Consider the following 16,372-nt stretch of genomic DNA (forward strand, 5'->3'; position numbering starts at 1 on the left):
CTGGCCCGTCTTCTCTCTCCCTCCTTATTGTGGATGATTACATTGAGGATGATTACATTGACCTTATGGCTGTAAGGGATTCTTGGCTGACAGGTGATAATACAAGCCTCCTTAATGCAGCCTCCCCACCTGGCAGCACCTTCCACCACTCGCCCCACCTAAACCACCGTTTTATCAATCATTAGAAAACACATCACCGCAGATAGGGATCGAACCCACAATCCCTGGCTTAAGAGGCCAGTGCCTTATCCATTAGTCCACTGGGGCTGAATACACAATGTAACCCGCCTGAGGACAATTGACCGCTCCGAAATGTGACATCTGCCTCAGTTTCAGAGTCTTCGAAAGTTAAGCACAGATAGGAGCTATTTTCACCCATCATATCTGTCACTGCTTGCGCCATACCAGAGCCCTCTACAACGACAACTTGCATTTATATAGTGTAATGATCAGTAACCTGTCATTCTGGAATGGTACACTAGGTGGTGCTGTATGTATATAAGAGTGGGCTACCCATGATGCACTAGGCTACCCACAAGGCAGCAGTCAAGATGGAGGCCTCTACAGATACTGTGCCTAGTCCACATGTGCTCAATAAAGTGTCTAGCGAAAGCTAGCTGTTCTTAATAAAAACGACTAGTTATTAATGAACATAACATGGTACCAGGATTGGTAAGATCTGCTGAATATTGTGCAACGCGACATGGAGAATTTGAAGCCACCAGAGCGTTTGAAACTCACAGGAAATATCGACTACAATTGGCAGACTTTTAAACAACAATTTGAACTCTACATTGCTGCCATCGGATTCGGTACGAAGCCAGACGCAAGGAAAATAGCGTTGCTGCTCACGGTTGCAGGTCCACAGGCGATAGAGATATTTAATACATTCGTATTAATCCAGAGGAGAACAGAGGAAAATTAGATGATGTGCTAAAGAAGTTTGATACACATTGTTCTCCCAAAAAGAATGAAACCTATGAGAGGTACATCTTCTGTTCTCGGACACAGCAGCAAAATGAGACTTTTGATAGCTTTATAACTGATCTGAAACTGAAAGCACAGACATGTAATTTCTCTGAGCTCAAAGCATCCATGATTCGTGACCAGATTGTGTTTGGTATTCATGATAAAAAAAGTCAGGGAACATCTGTTGAGAGAAACCGAACTAACATTGGAAATTGCTGTGAAAATATGCCAAGCCAGCGAGCTAGCTCGAAAGCACGCGGAGACTTTCAGTGAAATCAATAATGATGCGATTGTAATGAGTGATAATGCTACTGTCGGTGCTGTGTCCTACAAGGGGAAGAAACGTGGGCAGAACAGAAATGAAAAGCAATCGGAGGATGAAATTTTTAATTGTAAATGCTATGGTTACAAACACCAGTTAAGACAATGCCCAGCGTTTGGAAAAATGTGCACAAAGTGGAATGGAAAGAATCACTTTGCCAAACAATGCTTTTCAAAAGTAAAAACAAAGAAAGGGCAACAAGTTAATGTGATTGAGGACACTGATTTAAGTGAGACATTTTTTGTATGAATGGTGCCACGTGACCATGTCAAAAATGATACAGAAAATGTGCAGCCCTCAGATATGGACAATGCTGAACATAAAATTAATGCAGTAAAAGAGGACAAATGGATGATCCCACTGCAGATAAATGGAGCATTAGTTACATTGAAACTGGACACTGGGGCAAAAGCAAATTTAATCAGTATGAGTGACATTAAAAACATGAAAGAAAAGCCCAAAATAAAGAAAAAGTCAGTACCACTGAAGGACTATAATGGACAGAAAATAGATAGCTTAGGTGTATGCAGACTTAAAGTGACAGTCAAAGACAAAGTGCATCATCTCATGTTTTCTGTTGTGGCTGAAGGACTTGATTCACTACTGGGTGACAAAGCTTGTGAGGACTTAGAACTGGTCAAGAGAGTATACCGTATAAACTGCCATAAGCAGACCAGATGACTCAGTGGATTCTGTAGTAAATAATTTCCAGGATGTTTTCAAAGGATTTGGAGTTCTACCATTCACTTACAAGATCCAGCTAAAGGAGGATGCTCAGCCAGTGGTACATGCTCCACGAAGAGTTCCAGCACCCCTGCGTGACCGGCTCAAGAATGAACTGGACAGAATGACCACACTAGGAGTCATCAGGAAAGTCGAAGAGCCAACAGACTGGGTTAACTCCATGGTATGTGTAAAGAAAAAGAACAATGATCTGAGGATATGCATGGATCCAAAGGACTTAAATGCAAACATAAAACGTGAACACTACCAGATTCCCAAGCGAGAAGAAATCACCAGTGAAATGTCAGGTGCCAGATACTTTACAAAGCTCGATGCATCACAAGGATTTTGGCAACTAAAACTGGATGAAGAGAGCACCAAATACTGAACCTTCAACACACCATTTGGCAGGTATTGTTTCCTCAGAATGCCTTTCGGGATAATATCTGCATCTGAAATCTTTCATAGAGTGATGGAACACATAATTGAAGTTCTGGAAGGAGTTCGGGTCTATGTTGATGATATCATCATCTGGGGCTCCACACTGAAAGAACACAATGAGAGACTGACTAAAGTGCTACAGAGCATACGCCGGAATGGACTGAAGCTCAACAAAGCCAAGTGTCAGTTTGGTGTCCAGGAAGGCACTTTCCTAGGGGATAATCTATCTGGTAAAGGAATAGAGCCAGATATGGAAAAAGTAAACGCCATACTCAAAATGCCCCGACCCACTGATGAAAAAGGAGTGCTACGCATCATGGGGATGATAAACTTCATTGGAAAGTTCATTCCTAACTTGTCAGCCAAGACAGCCTGTCTGCGAGACCTGCTACGTAAAACAAATGACTTCCCATGGACAGAAAGACATGAACAAGAGTGGATAAACCTCAAAACAGTGCTGACAACCACACCTGTACTCACCTTCTTTGACCCAACAAAAAGAATCAAAGTGTCAACGGATGCATCAAAAGATGGCCTAGGTGCGGTCTTGCTACAAGCAGAGGGTGAAGATTGGAAGCCTGTTGCCTATGCCTCCAGGTCTATGACTGATACTGAGTGTCGATACGCCCAGATTGAAAAGGAATGTCTAGGCTTGGTAGTTGGACTAGAAAAGTTTCATGGCTACATATATGGACTTCCCACCTTCACAGTTGAGACAGACCACAGCCCACTGGTTGCCATCATAAAAAAGAACCTGAATGAGATGTCTCCAAGGATTCAACAACTCATGATGAAGCTGCAAAGATATGACTTTGAACTGATCTACACACCAGGCAAATACATAGTGTTAGCAGATGCACTATCCCGAGCACGGTGGCATAGTGGTTAGCACTGTTGCCTCACAGCGCCAGGGACCCGGGTTCGAATCCGGCCTCGGGTGACTGTCTGTGTGGAGTTTGCACATTCTCCCCGTGTTTGCGTGGGTTTTCTCCGGGTGCTCCGGTTTCCTCCCACAGTCCAAAGATGTGCGGGTTAGGATGATTGGCTATGATAAATTGACCCTTAGTGTTAGGGGGATTAAATACGTGGGGTTACAGGGATCAGGTGGGATATGTGTCGGTGCAGGCTCGATGGGCCGAAATGGCCTCCATCTGCACTGTGGGGTTTCTGTGAATGAGTCATGTGAGCTGTACTGAAGAAGGCATGGATGTTCATGTGAGTATGGTCACTGCTGTGCTGCCCGTGTCAGACACAAAATCAAAGCAAATAGCAGAAGAAACAGTAAAAGATACAGTATTAATAGAGAACATTCATCATGGTTGGCCAAAAGGTTCCTGTCCAAACTATTTTCACATAAGGTCAGAATTGAGTGTCGGAAGTGGGCTATTACTAAAACAGAACAGAATAGTCATTCCACAGGCTCTACGTCAAGACATGCTCAAAAGGATTCATGAGGGACACCTCGGAATTGAAAAATGCAAAAGGAGAGCAAGAGACACTGTTTATTGGCCTGGCATAAATAAGGACATTGAGAACATGATAGGCAAATGTGAGACATGTCAGAAACACAAAAACAAACAAGCAAAGGAACCAATGATAGTAGCTGACATACCAACAGCACCATGGCAAAAGGTTGGTATGGACCTTTCTCATTTAAATGGTAAAGACTATCTAATAGTGATTGACTACTATTCTAACTATCCTGAGATGGCGCTGCTCTCAAGCACCACAGCAAGCAGTGTCATAATGCATGTGAAATCCATCTTCGCCAGACATGGAATTCCCAGGATTGCCGTTAGCGACAATGGTCCGTGCTTCAACTGTAAGGAGTGGCAACAGTTTGCAGCACATTATGACTTTCAACACATCACATCCAGTCCTTTGTATGCTCAGTCGAATGGTAAGGCAGAAAAAGGTGTTCAAGTTCTCAAGCAGCTACTGAAGAAAGCGACAGAAAGCAAGTCTGATCCTTATCTTGCCCTGCTGAGCGACCGAGCCTCACCTTTAGACTCTGGTTCTTCACCTGCTGAACTCCTAATGGGTCACAAGTTGCGTACCACGCTACCCTGCTGTGCAAAAGAAAAGCAGAGTAAGGAACTGAGACAGAGACTTCAACTGTTAAAGCTGAAACAGAAATCACACTGTGAAAAGTCATTCAAAACTCTGAAACCATTGACAAGGGATGATGTTGTCAGGATTGAGGATCCAGATGCATGGAACAGGAAAGCTACAGTTCTTGAGGAAGTAGGACCAAGGTCATACACTGTTAGAACTGAGGAAGGACAGATTCTCAGGAGGAACCGCCGTTCCCTCCTAAAAACACAAGAGACTATCGAAGAGCAAATCGATGACAATGCCACAACGGAATCTTGTCACTCACCACCAGAACAATCAAACACAAATACACATACAGGCTCTCATGAAAACACATCAGACTTACCTGTGCTGAGAAGATCCACACGTGAAGTAAAAAAGCCTGATAGACTTAATTTTTGAGTACAAAGAAAACTACATTGAAAATGCATTGACTGTTGAAGATGTTTATGTTGTTATTGATTGATATTGATTGATACTGATTTTTTTAACCTCAAAGAAAGGGGGATGTAATGATCAGTGACCTGTCATTCTGGAATGGTACACTAGGTGGTGCTGTATGTATATAAGAGTGGGCTACCCATGATGCACTAGGCTACCCACAAGGCAGCAGTCAAGATGGAGGCCTCTACAGATACTGTGCCTAGTCCACATGTGCTCAATAAAGTGTCCAGCAAAAGCTAGCTGTTCTTAATAAAAACGACTAGTTATTAATGAACATAACATATAGCACCTTTAACCTAGTAAAATATCCCAAGGTGCTTCACAGGAGCCATTATCAAACAAAATTTGACACCGAGCCACATAAGGAGAGATTAGGTCAGGTGCCCTAAACCTTGGTCAAAGAGGTAGGTTTGGAGGAACATTTAAAGGAGGAGTGAGAGGTAGCGAGGTGGAGATGTTCAGGGAGATACCGTGCCCGCTGTCCATTCCCCGACCCGGCCTGGTCTTTGCTTTCATCAGTGAGCCCTGGAACCTTGCTCAAATTTGATTCCCAATTCCTGGCCTTCTCTGCCATCAATACTACACTACTCCACTGGACTACTCAGATCTTCTATTCACTTGCTTAAGTTTGAAGGTAACTTTGTCTAGTTCACAGCCCATCCCCCATCGCTGCTGTCACCTGCTGTGTCTGTGACTGCCCCACTGGTTTATTTTGCTGCTGTCTGGGTTCCTGGTCAGAAATTCACTCTCCTGGGCCGACGTCCATTTCTGGATCTTATGGTGGCCTCCAACTTCACCAGTGCTTTCTGCCACACAACACTTCTCCACATTTCCACAGAAATACCTCCAGCACACCTCTCGGTTACTCTGCCCTCCCAAATCCCTTCAGAATGTCTATCAACTTGCGAACACTGCCCTGACCTTCTACGAGTTTATTCTGGACGGCTACATTGACATTCTGGGCCTTGACGGCTATATCATCGTGCCAATCTTTAAAAAAGCATCACCCCAGATGGGACTCGAACCCACAATCCCTGATTTAAAAGGCCAGTGTTTTATCCATGAGGCCACTGGGGTTGCACATAAAGCAATCAAAATCATGAGACTTAATGGTCAGTTTGTGACCGCCAAATCATAATTTACAGGGCAAATTATTCTCACAGCACACAGAAAATCTTTGATTAGGATATAAAATGCACATTGTTGGGTGGCTAATGAATCGATTCACCACATTCTTCCCATGTGGCCTGAACACTACGGTAGGTAATCAATCAAACCCAAACTGCCCAGCCAGAGTTAAGTTTGTACAGGACACAATTACAAAACTTGCAGATGACACAAAACTTGGAAGTGCAGTGAACAGTGAGGAGGATAGTGATAGACTTCAAGAGGACATAGACAGGCTGTTGGAATGGGCGGACACGTGACAAATGAAAGTTAACGCAGAAAACTGATACATTTTGGTAGAAGGAATGAAGAGAGGAAATATAAACTAAAGGGTACAATCCTAAAGTGGGTGCATGAACAGACAGAACTAGGGGTGTATGTACACAAATCATTGAAGGTGGCAGGGCAGGTTGAGAAAGCAGTTAAAAAAGCTTACGGGATCCTGGGCTTCATGAATAGAGTTGTAGAGTCATAGAGTCAGAACGGCACAGAGGGAGGCAATTCAGCCCATTCAGTCCGTACCGGCTCTCTGTAGAGCAATCCAATCAGTCCCATTCCCCCGCTTTATTCCCATAGCCCTGCAAGTTTATTTCCCTCAAGTGCCTATCCAGCCTCCCCTTGAAAACATTGAGTGTCTCCACTTCCGCCACTTCCGTCGGCCGCGAGTTCCAGGTCATCACCATTCACTGTGTAAAAAAGTTTTGTCTCACATCCCCCCTGTATCTCTTGCCCAATTCCTTCAATCTGTGTCCCCTAGTCCTTGTGCCATCAACTAGTGGGAAGAGCCTTTCCCCGTCTAGCCTATCCAAACCCGTCATAATCTTGTACACCTCTATCAAATCACCCCTCAACCTCCTTTGCTCTAACGAAAACAAATCCAGCTTCTCCAACCTGTCCTTAAAGCTAAGATCCCCCATCCACGGAACCATTCTGGTAAATCTCCTCTGCACCCTCTCAAGGGCCTTCACATCCTTCCTAAAGTGTGGTGACCAGAACTGGATGCAATACTCCAGTTGTGGTCCAACCAGCGCTTTATAAAGGGTCAGCATAACTTCTCTACTTTTGTACTCAAAACCTAAAGCCTCTATTTATGAAGCCCAAGATCCCATATGCTTTGTTAACCACTCTCTCAATATGTCCTGCCACCGAGGTATAGAGTAGAAAATCGTGGAAATTATGATGAACCTTTATAAAACACTGGGTCGACCCCAACTGGAGTATTGTGTCCAATTATGAGCACCGCACTTTAGGAAGGATGTGAAGGCCTTAGAGAGAGTGCAGAAAAGATTTACGAGAATGATTCCAGGGATGAGGGACTTTAGTTACGTGGATAGACTGGAGAAGCTGGGGTTGTTCTCCATAGAGCAGAGAGGATTGAGAGTAGATTTGATAGAGGTGTTCAAAATCATGAGGGGTCTGGACAGAGTAGATAGAGAGAAACTGTTCCTATTGGCGGAAGGGTCGAGAACCAGAGGACACAGATTTAAGATGATTGGTGGAAGAACCAAAGGCGACGTGTGGAATAACTTGTTTACTCAGCGAGTGGTTAGGATCTGGAATGCACTGCCTGGAAGGCTGGTGGAGGCAGATTCAATCACGGCTTTCAAAGGGGAATTGGATAAGTACCTGCAGGAAAAACATTTGCAGGGCTACGGGGAAGGGGCAGAGACAGTGGGACTAGCTGAAGTGGTATTGCAGAGAGCCAGCACAGGCTCGACAGGCCATTCTGTGCTGTAACCATTCCATAATAAACGTTTGGTCACCTGTCCTAGCATCTATTTATGTGTCTCGGTGTCAAATTCTCTTTGATAATCGCTCCTGTGAACCGCCTTGGGACGTTTTACCACTTTACAGACGCTATGTAAATGCAAGTTGTTGCTGCAGATGGCTCTGGCACGGCACGTGAGCAGCGGCAGATATGATGGGTGAAAATAGCTTCCCTCAGTGCTTAACTTTCCAGGATTTGGGAAATGTGAGGAATTTCAGAGCGGTCAATTGTCCTCAGGTGGGGTGCTGTTTGTATTTAGCCCCAGTGGCCTAATGGATAAGGCACTGGCCTCCTAAGCCAGGGATTATGTGTTTGAGTTTCATCTGGGGTGATGCGTTTTTAGTGATTGACACTATGGCAGATTAGTCAGGGCAAGTGGTGGAAAGTACAGCCAGGCGGGGAGGCTGCATTAATTGTAACTTGTGAGCCAAGTTTCCGTCAAGGCTGTGATGTCAATGCGACCATCCGCAATAAGCTTAAGGGTGGTAAGGGCCTTGTGGACAAGTGTATTGACAATTCGAGGAAGCGGGAGTAGGGATTTGGGAGGGCCGAGTGACCAAGAGGGTTTATGGAGGTATTTCCGTGGAAATTTCCAGGGCTGACTGACCTAAACAAAGAGGCGGTTGGGCAGTGGGACCAGGTAACTTTAAACTTGTAGCTTGGCTAGAATGCAACCACACAGGATCATACCTATCAGCCAAGGTCCCAGGCTCCTCCATCACCCTCCCTGGGTATGTCCCATCCCACAAGCAGGACAGACCCACCAGAGGTGGCGGCCCAGTGCTACACAGACAGGAGGGAGTGGCCCTGGGAGTCCTCAACGCTGACTCCGGACCCCATGAACTCTCATGCCATCAGGTGGACTTCAATGTCCATCACCATAAGAACATAAGAAGTAGGAGCAGGAGTCGACCATACAGCCCTTCCAGCCTGCTCCGCCATTCAATAAGATCATGACTGATCTTTGACCTCAACTCCACTTTCCCGCCCGACCCCATATCCCTTGTTCCCCCTAGAGTCCAAATATCTATCGATCTCAGCCTTGAATATACTCCACGACTCAGCATCCACAGCCCTTTGGGGTGGAGAATTCCAAAGATTCACAACCGTCTGAGTGAAGAAATTCCTCCTCATCTCAGTCTTAAATGCACGACCCCTTATCCTGAGATTGTGACCCCTGGTTCTCGACTCTCCAGCCAGGGGAAACAACCTCTCAGCATCTACTCTGTCAATCCCCCTCAGAATCTTATATGTTTCAATGAGATCACCTCTCATTCTTCTGAACTCCAGGGAGTATCGGCCCATTCTACACAATCTCTCCTCATAGGACAGCCCTCTCATCCCAGGAATGAATCTAGTGAACCTTCATTGCACCGCCTCTAAGGCATGTATGACCTTTCTCTGATAAGGAGACCAGAACTGTGCCCAGTACTCCAGGTGTGGTCTCACCAAGGCCCTGTACAATTGTAGTAAGACTTCCTTACTCTTGTGCTCCAACACCCTTGCAATAAAGGCCAACATGCCATTTGCCTTCCTAATTGCTTGCTGTACCTGCATGCTAACTCTCTGTGTTTCCTGTACGAGGACACCTAAATCTCTCTGAACACCAACATTTAATAGTTTCTCACCATTTAAAAAATATTCTGTTTTTCTATTCTTCCTAACAAAGTGAATAACCTTACCTTTCCTCACATTATTCTCTATCTCCCTCCTTATTGCCCACTCATTTAATCTGTCTAGATCCCTTTGCAGGCTCTTTGTGTCCTCCTCACAGCTTACTTTTCCACCAAGCTTTGTATCGTCAGCAAATCTGGATACATTGTACTCGGTCCCTTCATCTAAGTCATTAATATAGATTGTGAATAGCTGAGGCCCAAGCACCCCACTAGTTACAGCCTGCCAACCGGAAAATGACCCGTTTATCCCTACCCGCTGTTTTCTGTCTGTTAGCCACTCCTCTATCCATGCTAATATATTACCCCAACCCTAGGATACCTTATCTTGCGTAGCGTTGTGGTTGTTGGAGGTCAATCATCTCAGCTCCAGGACATCGCGACAGGAGTTCCTCAGGGCAGCGGCTCACCACCACCTTCTCAAGGGCAATTAGGGATGGGCAATAAATGCTGGCATTGCCAACGACGCCCACATCCCAGGAACAAATAAAAATAAAACCTTTTACTTGGCACCTTATTGAATGCCTTTTGGAAATCCAAATATACGACATCCACTGGTTCCCATTTATCTGCCATGCTAGTTACATCCTCAAAATACTCCAATAAATGTGTTAAACACAATTTCCTTTCAGAAAAACCTAATCATATGATTTTCTGAGTGCATTGTTACCACTCCCTTAATAATGGATTCCAACATTTTCCCGATGACTGATGTCAGGCTAACTGGCCTGTCTTCTCTCTCCCTCCTTATTGTGGATGATTGCATTGACCTGACGGCCTTGATGGAATCTTGGCTACAGGTGATAATACAATCCTCCTTAATGCAGCCTCCCCGCCTGGCAGCACCTTCCACCAGTTGCCCCGCCTAAACCGTCATTGTGTCAATCATTAAAAACACATCACCCCAGATGGGACTCGAACCCACAATCTCCAGATTAGGAGGCCAGTGCCTTATCCATTAGGTCACTGGGGCTGAATACACAATGTAACCCGCCTGAGGGCAATTGACCACTCCGAAATGTGACATCTGCCTCAGTTTCAGCGTCGTTGAAAGTTCAGCAGAGATGGGAGCTATTTTCACCCATCATATCTGTCACTGCTCGCGCCATACCAGAGCCACCTACAACAACTTGTATTTATATAGCGCCTTTAACATAGTAAAATATTCCAAGGTGCTTCACAGGTGCGATTATCAAACAAAATTTGACACCGAGCCACATAAGGAGATATTAGGACAGGAGTCCTAAACCTTGGTCAAAGAGGTAGGTTTTAAGGAACATTTAAAGGAGGAGAGAGAGGCAGTGAGGCGGAGATGTTTAGGGAGATACCGTGCCCACTGCCCATTCCCCGACCCTGCCAGCTCTTTGTTTTCATCATTGAGCCCTGGAACTTTGCTCAAATTTGATTCCCAATTCCTGGCCTTCTCTGCCATCAATACTACACTACTCCACTGGGCTCCACTGGAATACATTGTAAGACTCAGCTGCTGTGACTCTGATCTTCTATTCAGTTGCTGCAGTTTGAAGGTAACTTTGTCCAGTTTACAGCCCATCCCCCATCGCTGCTGTTACCTGCTGAGTCTGTGACTGTCCCACTGGTTTATTTTGTTGCTGTCTGGGTCCTGGTCAGAAATTCACTGTCCTGGGCCGACGTCCATTTCTCCACCGTTTCCGCATCTTGTGGTGGCCTCCAACTTCACCAGTGCTTTCTGCCACACAACACTTCTCCACATTTCCACAGAAATACCTCCAGCATACCTCTCGGTTACTCTGCCCTCCCAAATCCCTTCAGAATGTCTATCAACTTGCGAACACTGCCCTGACCATCTACGAGTTTATTCTGGATGGCTGCATTGACATTCTGGGCCTTCACGGCTATATCATCGTGCCAATCTTTAAAAAATCATCACCCCAGATGGGACTCGAACCCACAATCCCTGACTTAGAAGGCCAGTGCCTTATCCATTAGGCCACTGGGGTTGCATATAAAGAAATGAAAATCATGAGACTTAAGGGTCAGTTTGTGACCGCCAAATCATTATTTACAGGGCAAATTATTCTCACAGCACACAGAAAATCTTTGATTAGGATTTAAAATTCACATTGTTGGGTGGCTAATGAATCGATTCACCCCATTCTTCCCATGTGGCCCGAATACTACGGTAGGTAATCAATCAAACCCAAACTGCACAGCCAGAGTAAAGTTTGTACACAATTTCAAACTTAGCAGATGACACAAAACTTGGAAGTGCAGTGAACAGTGAGGAGGATAGTGATAGACTTCAAGAGGACATAGACAGGCTGGTGGAATGGGCGGACATGTGACAAATGAAATTTAACGCAGAAAACTGATACATTTTGGTAGAGGGAGTGAAGAGAGGAAATATAAACTAAAGGGTACAATCCTAAAGGGGTGCATGAACGGACAGAACTAGGGGTGTATGTACACAAATCATTGAAGGTGGCAGGGCAGCTTGAGAAAGCAGTTAAAAAAGCTTACGGGATCCTGGACTTCATGAATAGAGTTGTAGAGTCATCGAGTCATAACGGCACAGAGGGAGGCCATTCAGCCCATCCAGTCCGTGCCAGCTCTCTTTAGAGCAATCCAGTCAGTCCCATTCCCCCGCTTTATTCCCATAGCCCTGCAAGTTTATTTCCCTCAAGTGCCTATCCAGCCTCCCCTTGAAAACATTGAGTGTCTCCACTTCCACCACTTCCGTCGGCAGCGAGTTCCAGGTCATCACCATTCACTGTGTAAAAAGGTTTTTCTCACACCCCCCCTGTATCTCTTGCCCAATTCCTTAAATCTGTGTCCCCTAGTCCTTGTACCATCAACTAGTAGGAACAGCCTTTCCCCGTCTAGCCTATCCAAACCCGTCATAATCTTGTACACCTCGATCAAATCACCCCTCAACCTCCTTTGCTCTAACGAAAATAAATCCAGCTTCTCCAACCTGTCCTTATAGCTAATATCCCCCATCCACGGAACCATTCTGGTAAATCTCCTCTGCACTCTCTCAAGGGCCTTCACATCCTTCCTAAATTGTGGTGACCAGAACTGGATGCAATACTCCAGTTGTGGTCCAACCAGCGCTTTATAAAGGTTCAGCATAACTTCTCTACTTTTGTACTCAAAACCTAAAGCCTCTATTTATGAAGCCCAAGATCCCATATGCTTTGTTAACCACTCTCTCAATATGTCCTGCCACCGAGGTATAGAGTAGAAATTCGTGGAAATTATGATGAACCTTTATAAAACACTGGTTCGACCCCAACTGGAGTATTGTGTCCAATTATGAGCACCGCACTTTTGGAAGGATGTGAAGGCCTTAGAGAGAGTGCAGAAAAGATTTACGAGAATGATTCCAGGGATGAGGGACTTTAGTTATGTTAGACTGGAGAAGCTGGGGTTGTTCTCCATAGAGCAGAGAGGACTGAGAGTAGATTTGATAGAGGTGTTCAAAATCATGTGGGGTCTGGACAGTGTAGATAGAGAGAAACTGTTCCTATTGGCGGAAGGGTCGAGAACCAGAGGACAGATTTAAGATGATTGGTGGAACAACCAAAGGCGACGTGTGGAAAAACTTTTTTACTCAGCGAGTGGTTAGGATCTGGAATGCACTGCCTGGAAGGCTGGTGGAGGCAGATTCAATCACGGTTTTCAAAGGGGAATTGGATAAGTACCTGCAGGAAAAACATTTGCAGGGCTACGGGGAAGGGGCAGAGACAGTGGGACTAGCTGAAGTGGTATTGCAGAGAGCTGGCACGGGCTCGACGGGCCGAATGGCCTCCTTCTGTGCTGTAACCATTCTATGATAAGCTTTGGGTCACCTGTCCTAGTGTCTATTTATGTGGCTCGGTGTCAAATTCTCTTTGATAATCTCTCCTGTGAGCCCCTTGGGACGTTTTACTGCTTTACAGATGCTATATGAATGCAAGTTGTTGCTGCAGATGGCTCTGGCACGGCACGTGAGCAGCGGCAGATATGATGGGTGAAAATAGCTTCCCTCAGTGCTTAACTTTCCAGGATTTGAGAAATGTGGGGAATTTCAGAGCGGTCAATTGTCCTCAGGTGGGGTGCTGTTTGTATTTAGCCCCAGTGGCCGAATGGATAAGGCACTGGCCTCCTAAGTCAGGGATTATGTGTTTGAGTCTCATCTGGGGTGATGCGTTTTTAATGATTGACACTATGGCGGATTAGACGGGGCAAGTGGTGGAAAGTACAGCCAGGCGGGGAGGCTGCATTAATTGTAACTTGTGAGCCAAGTTTCCGTCAAGGCTGTGATGTCAATGCACCCATCCGCAATAAGCTCAAGGGTGGTAAGGGCCTTGTGGACAAGTGTATTGACAATTCGAGGAAGCGGGAGTAGGGATTTGGGAGGGCCGAGTGACCAAGAGTGTTTATGGAGGTATTTCCGTGGAAATTTCCAGGGCTGACGGACGTAAACAAAGAGGTGGATGGTCAGTGGGCCCAGGTAACTTTAAACTTGTAGCTTGGGCTAGAATGCAACCACACAGGATCATACCTATCAGCCAAGGTCCCAGACTCCTCCATCACCATCCCTGGGTATGTCCCGTCCCACAAGCCGGACAGACCCAGCAGAGGTGGCGGTCCAGTGGTACACAGGCAGGAGGGAGTGGCCCTGGGAGTCCTCAACGCTGACTCCTGTCCCCATGAACTCTCATACCATCAGGTGGACTTCAATGTCCATTGCCATAAGAACATAAGAAGTAGGAGCAGGAGTCGACCATACAGCCCTTCGAGCCTGCTCCGCCATTCAATAAGATCATGGCTGATCTTCGACCTCAACTCCACTTTCCCGCCCGACCCCATATCCCTTGTTCCCCCTACAGTCCAAATATCTATCGATCTCAGCCTTGAATATACTCCACGACTCAGCATCCACAGCCCTTTGGGGTGGAGAATTCCAAAGATTCACAACCGTCTGAGTGAAGAAATTCCTCCTCATCTCAGTCTTAAATGCATGACCCCTTACCCTGAGACTGTGACCCCTGGTTCTGGACACTCAACCCAGGGGAAACAACCTCTCAGCATCCAGCCTGTCAATCCCACTCTGAATCTTATATGTTTCATTCTTCTGAACTCCAGGGAGTATAGGCCCATTCTACACAATCTCTCATTATAGGACAGTCCTCTCATCCCAGGAATCAATCTCGTGAATCTTCGTTGCACTGCATCATAAGGCATGTATGTCCTTCCTCAGATAAGGAGACCAGAACTGTGCCCAGTACTCCAGGTGTGGTCTCACCAAAGCCCTGTACAATTGTAGTAAGACTTCCTTTCTCTTGTGTTCCAACACCCTTGCAATAAAGGCCAACATGCCATTTCCCTTCCTAATTGCTTGCTGTACCTGCATGCTAACTCTCTGTGTTTCCTGTACGAGGACACCTAAATCTCTCTGAACACCAACATTTAATAGTTTCTCACCATTTAAAAAATATTCTGTTTTTCTATTCTTCCTAACAAAGTGAATAACCTCACCTTTCCTCACATTATTCTCTATTTCCCACCTTATTGCCCACTCACTTAATTTGTCTAGATCCCCTTGCAGGCTCTTTGTGTCCTCCTCACAGCTTACTTTTCCACCTAGCTTTGTATCGTCAGCAAATCTGGATACATTGTACTCGGTCCCTTCATCTAAGTCATTAATATAGATTGTAAATAGCTGAGGCCCAAGCACCCCACTAGTTACAGCCTGCCAACTGGAAAATGACCCGTTTATCCCTACCCGCTGTTTTCTGTCTGTTAGCCACTCCTCTATCCATGCTAATATATTACCCCAACCCCAGGATACCTTATCTTGCGTAGCGTTGTGGTTGTTGGAGGTCAATCACCTCAGCCCCAGGACATCGCTGCAGGAGTTCCTCAGGGCAGCGGCTCACCACCACCTTCTCAAGGGCAATTAGGGATGGGCAATAAATGCTGGCCTTGCCAGCGACGCCCACGTCCCAGGAACAAATAAAAATAAAACCTTTTACGTGGCACCTTATTGAATGCCTTTTGGAAATCCAAATATACAACATCCACTGATTCCCATTTATCTACCCTGCTAGTTACATCCTCCAAATACTGCAATAAATTTGTTAAACACAATTTCCCTTTCACAAAAACCTAATCATATGATTTTCTAATTACATTGTTACCACTTCCTCAATAATGGATTCCAAAGTTTTCCCGATGACTGATGTCAGGCTAACTGGCCTGTCTTCTCTCTCCCTCCTTATTGTGGATGATTGCATTGACCTTACGGCCTTGATGGAATCTTGGCTACAGGTGATAATACAATCCGTCTTAATGCAGCCTCCCCGCCTGGCAGCACCTTCCACCACTTGCCCCACCTAAACTGCCGTTGTGTCAATCATTAAAAACACATCACTCCAGATGAGACTTGAACTCACAATCCCTGGATTTAGGAAGCCAGTGCTTTATCCATTAGGCCACTGAGGCTGAATACACAACGTAACCCGCCTGAGGACAATTGACCGCTCCGAAATGTGACATCTGCCTCACAGTTTCAGAGTCTTCGAAAGTTAAGCACAGATAGGATCTATTTTCACCCATCATATCTGTCACTGCTCGCACCATACCAGAGCCCTCTACAACAACTTGCATTTATATAGCACCTTTAATCTAGTAAAATATCCCAAGGTGCTTCACAGGAGTGATTATCAAACAAAATTTGACAGCGAGCCACATAAGGAGAGATTAGGTCAGGTGCCCTAAACCTTGGTCAAAGAGGTAGGTTTGGAG

At 45.5% G+C, this 16,372-nt stretch overlaps 1 non-coding gene across 1 annotated transcript; it reads right to left on the reverse strand.

Annotated features, from left to right (window-relative positions):
• Positions 1 to 11,507: 11,507 nt before the first annotated feature.
• On the reverse strand, positions 11,508 to 11,580 carry trnar-ucu (transfer RNA arginine (anticodon UCU)). Its single transcript has one exon. It is a non-coding gene; the product is annotated as a tRNA-Arg (tRNA).
• Positions 11,581 to 16,372: the final 4,792 nt, after the last annotated feature.

This window comes from Somniosus microcephalus, chromosome 28 (assembly GCF_052327205.1).
Source record: "Somniosus microcephalus isolate GS21.2 chromosome 28, FLI_Smic_1.0, whole genome shotgun sequence".
In the NCBI taxonomy this organism is placed as follows: domain Eukaryota; kingdom Metazoa; phylum Chordata; class Chondrichthyes; order Squaliformes; family Somniosidae; genus Somniosus; species Somniosus microcephalus.